The sequence below is a fragment of the Stegastes partitus genome, unplaced genomic scaffold, assembly GCF_000690725.1.
Source record: "Stegastes partitus isolate 25-593 unplaced genomic scaffold, Stegastes_partitus-1.0.2 Scaffold437, whole genome shotgun sequence".
Taxonomy (NCBI): domain Eukaryota; kingdom Metazoa; phylum Chordata; class Actinopteri; family Pomacentridae; genus Stegastes; species Stegastes partitus.
In genome coordinates, this window is record NW_007578168.1 from 284,729 (window position 1) to 292,517 (window position 7,789).

Sequence of the window (7,789 nt, forward strand, 5' to 3'; positions counted from 1 at the left end):
TGACATGGTCCTGTCACATCATCACACTGGTGAAGAAAGCTCAATAGCATCTTGACCACCTCAGATGCCTGAGAGACTTTAAGCTCCCTCTCAAGTTGCTCAGGAACTTCTACACCTGCACCATTGAGAATGTTTTGGCTGAGAGTATCACCACCTGGATGAGAAGCAGCCAAAATCCAGTCACTGGAGGAAGGAAAGAGTTTTCCAGCTGATGGAAGAAGACTGTTTTCAAGAGTAGCCCTGTACATGACCTGGTTCATTCACCCTTCACACAACTGCATTTGACCTGTTCCACCCATTCTGAAACAACCCCACATCATCACTGATCCACCCCCATGTTTTACTGTAGGGGCAAGACACTCTGGTTTGTAGACTTCTCCAGGCTTCCTCCTAATCAGTAAGTTCTCTGGAGTCATCATCAACTGAAACCTGGATTCATCACTAAAGAGAACCTTAGCCCAATCATCAACAGTCCAATCCTTGCAATCCCCAGCAAAGACTAACCAGGCTTTCTTCTGCCTTTCATTGATGAAGGGCTTCTTCTGTGCCCTGTGTGACTTCAGACCAGCTTCAAGAAGTTGATTTCCAACTGTCCTTGCTGAACAAGTCACATTTTTCGACAGTGCCCACTCATTTTTAAGGTCCTGGAGGTCTGACGATTCCTGACACAGGAACAGATGAGTGCATGGTCATCTCATAGGGTAGAAAGATGTTTCCTGCTGTGACCAGCTAGCAATTTGGTGCTACCATGTTCGACTTGTTTTTTCTTGGTGTAATGAACAGCTGCTTTGGAGATCTTCATTTTTTTCGCTACCTGTCTCTCTTGCATGCCAATTTCCAACAGTACCAAGATGGCTGCCTTTGTTGCTTCACATAATTCTTTTGTTTTTGGCGTTATGAGAGAACTGACAACTTCTGAGTTGTGCTACGGCTTGAATGTAAGCAGGAGACCACTCTAGGCATTTGCATGAAATGGCCTCTTCTATACCCTGGGGATACAATAAAGCTGAAGCATGTCAAATACGACATAAAGTATGATGTAATCAGCAGCATTTTTATGTTCATTGTATTCTTCAGGTAATATACCTTTAGTTTTACCAGGCATTAAAATGAACAAGAAATTGAAGAAAACAAGGCTGGTCTAATAATTTTTTCCATGTCTGTATAAAGATATATATATATATATATATGTCTACCTTGTGTCTTTTAGTCTTTAATCTTATTTATCTTCTTCGTGTTATTATTGTTTCGGTCTGGAACTGGTGCAAAATACATTTCACTGCGTGTTATACTGTGTATAATTGTGCTTGTGACCAATAAAGGTCTTGAATCTTGAATCTTGATATTACTTATTACCGCAGCATAATTGACAGCATCACATTTTATCGTTCTATACTTTTTATTTCAGTAGTATATCGTACTTATATCTTATTGCTTTCTATTTTTAGGCAATACATTTCTTAGTTGTTTTTTCAGAGAAATCCTCACAAACAAATTCCTAAGGCCAAGTCATTCTGAGTACAGAATTCCATTTTTGAACGCTGGAGGCAATGTGTGATGATGCTGATTTTTCATTTCCAACGTAGTTCAGATTTTCATTTCATCAGAACAAGAAGCCGCTATTACCAAATAGAGATGATGTACAGCATCTATATTGTTGTCAGAAGTCACTTTCTGTCATGTCCTGTGATGGCACTTGGACAAAGCCACTCCATTTATTTTTTTGTCTTCTTTCATAAAACATAGAGGAACTAAGTTAAAATGGGATCGACCCCTTCACACAGAACATGGCAGAAAGATCACCATGCTCTGACCAGCCCATTAGCCCTCAGCTGGCATCTCTCTTTACCTTTCAGAGCCCTCGGTGTGTACACCCTAGCCTGTCAACACCTGTTGCTCTCGGACACTTTGACACCAGAACCATCATTAAGATTAAATCACCTTCAACACTTTGACATGAACTTGGTCTTGGAGAAGTCGAAAGGAAACAGTGGCTTGCTTCAGTAACTTAACTCCAAAAGAAAGAACTGACTACAAATCAAAAGAAACACGCATACACACACACACACACTCACACACACACACTCACACACACACACACACACCAAGAAAATATCCTAGAAACCATTTAAATCCCTTTCCTGTCCTGTCATCAGGCTAAAACACATTTCACTTATTTACAATTGTTTTTCTGATGTTTTAATAAAACTGCCACTAGCAGGATGCACCTTCCTGAAATAACCGCTCAGTATGTTCATTAGATTTACTAAAAGATTTAGAATACTGAGCTCACACATTTTTGCATACTGTGAACTGTTCAGCACTCTTACTTATACTTTATGTGATTTTAATACAACAACACAACGTATTCAATGGTTTTTCTTGGAAAACACAAATTGTTCGATTTTGATTGTATTATAGCATTAAGTAATACACAAACAACTTTGAGAACTGAAATACAGATAATGCAAGAACAACATCAGCCGAATACTGCTACAGAATATGAATACATGCATTAGGAATTAAATGTCCTGCATAGTCACACCTACAATCACACATTAAAACACGACATGAGTGAAAACTGTTCTGCCGTGACCACAGGCTCTCTCTGCCCTTGATCAAATCATCAAAGTATACCCTGACTTTTTTAGAAAATGTAGCCTTAAGTCCATTTGCATGTTACAAACTGCCATCAAAGATATAAAAGTGGAATTAGTTAAATGTCAAGGATCAGAAAAAAAAAAAAAAAAACTTCTCAGAGGAAGTGTCAGTGTCTATGACACCAGGAAGAAACAAAGTAGAATCTGTCCTGTACGTACTACAGAGGTAACAGCAACAACTCTCAAAATGCAAAATCATTGGGTTGTTAAAATCTTATTAGCATAGTAAAATCCACTGTGAAGCATGAATTTGCTCAACCCATTTCATGGCATCCTGCCACTTAGATTATGTGATAGCTCTTCTGCAAAGTTGACATTTTTGCCTGAGGGCAGTGGCACAGAAAATCATTCATATAACGCCAAAATGTGAGGGAAAAAAGGTCATTTTCTGGGGAGCACAGATGTGTAAATTGTATTGCAACATCAAACTACATCTGAACTTAAAACAAACAAAACTTTTTTTGTCTTTTATTTCATAGATTGGTTGTGACACAGAACAAGTTATTTGGTTAATTTAGATGTCTGTCAAGTTCAATTTCATTATATTGGGTGATATTACGCAATGCTGAAATCCTATTGGTGGAGGGAAGCCCATTCCCACCCCCTCAGGTAGCGAGTGCAGCTGACCGGAATGAGCCGAAGACACCGACACAGGCAAGGCAGCGAACTGAAAAAAGAGATTAATTTAACAAAAAGTAACGAGCAGAAAGTTACTGTACATCCTTAAATGTGCTCAGGAGTGACAAAGTGACCAGCGACTGATGTGATGTGGCTGGTGTGCTTACTTTCCAACCATTTTGGTGAGTGAAATATTCATCTAAGCTAATGAGCTAAGGTGGGTAACTCTGCTGGATAGAACGGTGTGCTGATGCGCTGTGCTTACAAAGTGTGTTCGTTTCTCTCTGACTCGGTGCCGCTGCTAAAACTACGATTTCTGCCGTAATGCATTGTTTGTTGTTTGATTAAACGGGCAAACATTTCATTTTTTATTTGATAAAGTTGTGTAAAATGTGAGCTGTAGCTCCTTTGCTTGTTTTTGCACACAACTGGAAGATCAAGTGCTGTGAGTACTGGTGTGGTTTGCACTGTGGAACTGTTTTGTCAGAAAATATCATTAATTTATCAGTAAAAATTGATTAAAAGGTGAACGGTTTAAAAAGCATTGGTGATGCAAAGGTATTTTAGTTCATGAGTTGGAAACACAGAAATGGTTTTATAGTTAAAATTCATAATCATAATTCATGGTTGAAGAGAGCAAAAAAAAAAAAAAAGAAAATCAGAATCTTTTGGGTTAAAAATACTCCATTTGAGGTGATGCAGTGATTGAGAGTGCCACTTAAGTCATAAGATGAGTTAATAAATGTGGTTGTTACTGTGTTTTGATCTCAGTAGCATACAGAAATTTGATTTAGATGAAAACATGGCCATGTATGATACGTAATGCCATGACTGTGTACAATAAGGTTCTCATTATTATGCAGGCTAGGTTTTTTTTTGATGAGTCGTGAAACTTGGATTCGAAACCTGGATTCCTCTTTAACTTTGGCGAGCCATCCCAGAACCTGATCATCCCCCGGTGGAGGACCGCCCAGTTCTTCATCTTCCCTGGTGAAACAGTGCTGTGTGGTAGGACTGGTAAAGTTATACACTGCTCCGGACTATTATTGGGTGCACCTACGACTTTCAAATGCACAACTTTCAAAACTATGAACATTGATTAAAAATTTATACAACTGTGCTACCAAGAGGAACAGCAATTACAGCAACTGGACCAAAAGACATTTGTCTATTCAAGACATCAAAGAAACTTTATTGAATGATTTGTGTTAACCTGAAAACAAGAAGAAAGGAAAGCATTGAACTTAATCACACTGGTGCAGTAATGCTATGTTTATGATGATTTCTGTTAAAGGGCTGTATTATTCTTTTCAATAGAAATGCTGGCTGCTAAGTTTTATTTTGTTTGGTTGCCATTAATGTATGATTAATANTGCACGACTGAGAGTGTTTTGGCTGAGAGTATCACCACCTGGATGAGAAGCAGCCAAAATCCAGTCACTGGAGGAAGGATAGAGTTTTCCAGCTGATGGAAGAAGACTGTTTTCAAGAGTAGCCCTGTACATGACCTGGTTCATTCGCTCTTCACACAATTGCATTTGCCCTGTTCCACCCATTCTGAAACAACCCCACATCATCACTGATCCACCCCCATGTTTTACTGTAGGGGCAAGACAGTCTGGATTTTATTTCTCCAGGCTTCCTCCTAACCAGTAAGTTCTCTGGAGTCATCATCAACTGAAACCTGGATTCATCACTGAACAGAACCTTAGGCCAATCTTCAACAGTCCAGTCCTTGCAATCCCCAGCAAAGAGTAACCAGGCTTTCCTCTGCCTTTCGTTGATGAAGGGCTTCTTCTGTGCCCTGTGTGACTTCAGACCAGCTTCAAGAAGTCGGTTTCTAACTGTCCTTGCCCAACAAGTCACATTTTTCGACAGTGCCCACTCATTTTTAAGGTTCCTGGAGGTCTGACGATTCCTGACACAGGAACAGATGAGTGCACGGTCATCTTTGGGGTAGAAAGATGTTTCCTGCTGTGACCAGCTAGTAATTTGGTAGTACCATGTTTGGTTTGTTTTTTCTTGGTGTAATGAACAGCTGTTTTGGAGATCTTCATTTTTTTTGCTACCTGTCTCTCTCGCATGCCAATTTCCAACAGTACCAAGATGGCTGCCTTTGTGGCTTCACATAATTCTTTTGTTTTTGGCATTATGAGAGAACTTCTGGGTTGTGCTACGGCTTGAATGTAAGCAGGAGACCACTTTAGGCCTTTGCATGAAATGGCCTCTTACATACCCTGGGAATACAATTAAGCTGAAGCATGTCAAATAGGACATAAAGTATGATGTAATCAGTTGCATTTTTATGTTCATTGTATTGTTCAGGTAATATACCTTTAGTGGTACCAGGCATTAAAATGAACAAGAAATTGAAGAAAACAAGGTTGGTCTAATAATTTTTTCCATGACTGTATAAAGATATATATATATATCTTGTGTCTTTTAGTCTTTAATCTTATTTATCTTCTTCGTATTATTATTGTTTCGGTCTGGAACAGGTGCAAAATACATTTCACTGCGTGTTATACTGTGTATAATTGTGCTTGTGACCAATAAAGGTCTTGAACCTTGAATCTTGATATTACTTATTACCGCAGCATAATTGACAGCATCACATTTTATCGTTCTATACTTTTTATTTCAGTAGTATATTGTACTTATATCTTATTGCTTTCTATTTTTAGGCAATACATTTCTTAGTTGTTTTTTCAGAGAAATCCTCACAAACAAATTCCTAAGGCCAAGTCATTCTGAGTACAGAATTCCATTTTTGAACGCTGGAGGCAATGTGTGATGATGCTGATTTTTCATTTCCAACGTAGTTCAGATTTTCATTTCATCAGAACAAGAAGCCGCTATTACCAAATAGAGATGATGTACAGCATCTATATTGTTGTCAGAAGTCACTTTCTGTCATGTCCTGTGATGGCACTTGGACAAAGCCACTCCATTTATTTTTTTGTCTTCTTTCATAAAACATAGAGGAACTAAGTTAAAATGGGATCGACCCCTTCACACAGAACATGGCAGAAAGATCACCATGCTCTGACCAGCCCATTAGCCCTCAGCTGGCATCTCTCTTTACCTTTCAGAGCCCTCGGTGTGTACACCCTAGCCTGTCAACACCTGTTGCTCTCGGACACTTTGACACCAGAACCATCATTAAGATTAAATCACCTTCAACACTTTGACATGAACTTGGTCTTGGAGAAGTCGAAAGGAAACAGTGGCTTGCTTCAGTAACTTAACTCCAAAAGAAAGAACTGACTACAAATCAAAAGAAACACGCATACACACACACACACACTCACACACACACACTCACACACACACACACACACCAAGAAAATATCCTAGAAACCATTTAAATCCCTTTCCTGTCCTGTCATCAGGCTAAAACACATTTCACTTATTTACAATTGTTTTTCTGATGTTTTAATAAAACTGCCACTAGCAGGATGCACCTTCCTGAAATAACCGCTCAGTATGTTCATTAGATTTACTAAAAGATTTAGAATACTGAGCTCACACATTTTTGCATACTGTGAACTGTTCAGCACTCTTACTTATACTTTATGTGATTTTAATACAACAACACAACGTATTCAATGGTTTTTCTTGGAAAACACAAATTGTTCGATTTTGATTGTATTATAGCATTAAGTAATACACAAACAACTTTGAGAACTGAAATACAGATAATGCAAGAACAACATCAGCCGAATACTGCTACAGAATATGAATACATGCATTAGGAATTAAATGTCCTGCATAGTCACACCTACAATCACACATTAAAACACGACATGAGTGAAAACTGTTCTGCCGTGACCACAGGCTCTCTCTGCCCTTGATCAAATCATCAAAGTATACCCTGACTTTTTTAGAAAATGTAGCCTTAAGTCCATTTGCATGTTACAAACTGCCATCAAAGATATAAAAGTGGAATTAGTTAAATGTCAAGGATCAGAAAAAAAAAAAAAAAAACTTCTCAGAGGAAGTGTCAGTGTCTATGACACCAGGAAGAAACAAAGTAGAATCTGTCCTGTACGTACTACAGAGGTAACAGCAACAACTCTCAAAATGCAAAATCATTGGGTTGTTAAAATCTTATTAGCATAGTAAAATCCACTGTGAAGCATGAATTTGCTCAACCCATTTCATGGCATCCTGCCACTTAGATTATGTGATAGCTCTTCTGCAAAGTTGACATTTTTGCCTGAGGGCAGTGGCACAGAAAATCATTCATATAACGCCAAAATGTGAGGGAAAAAAGGTCATTTTCTGGGGAGCACAGATGTGTAAATTGTATTGCAACATCAAACTACATCTGAACTTAAAACAAACAAAACTTTTTTTGTCTTTTATTTCATAGATTGGTTGTGACACAGAACAAGTTATTTGGTTAATTTAGATGTCTGTCAAGTTCAATTTCATTATATTGGGTGATATTACGCAATGCTGAAATCCTATTGGTGGAGGGAAGCCCATTCCCACCCCCTCAGGTAGCG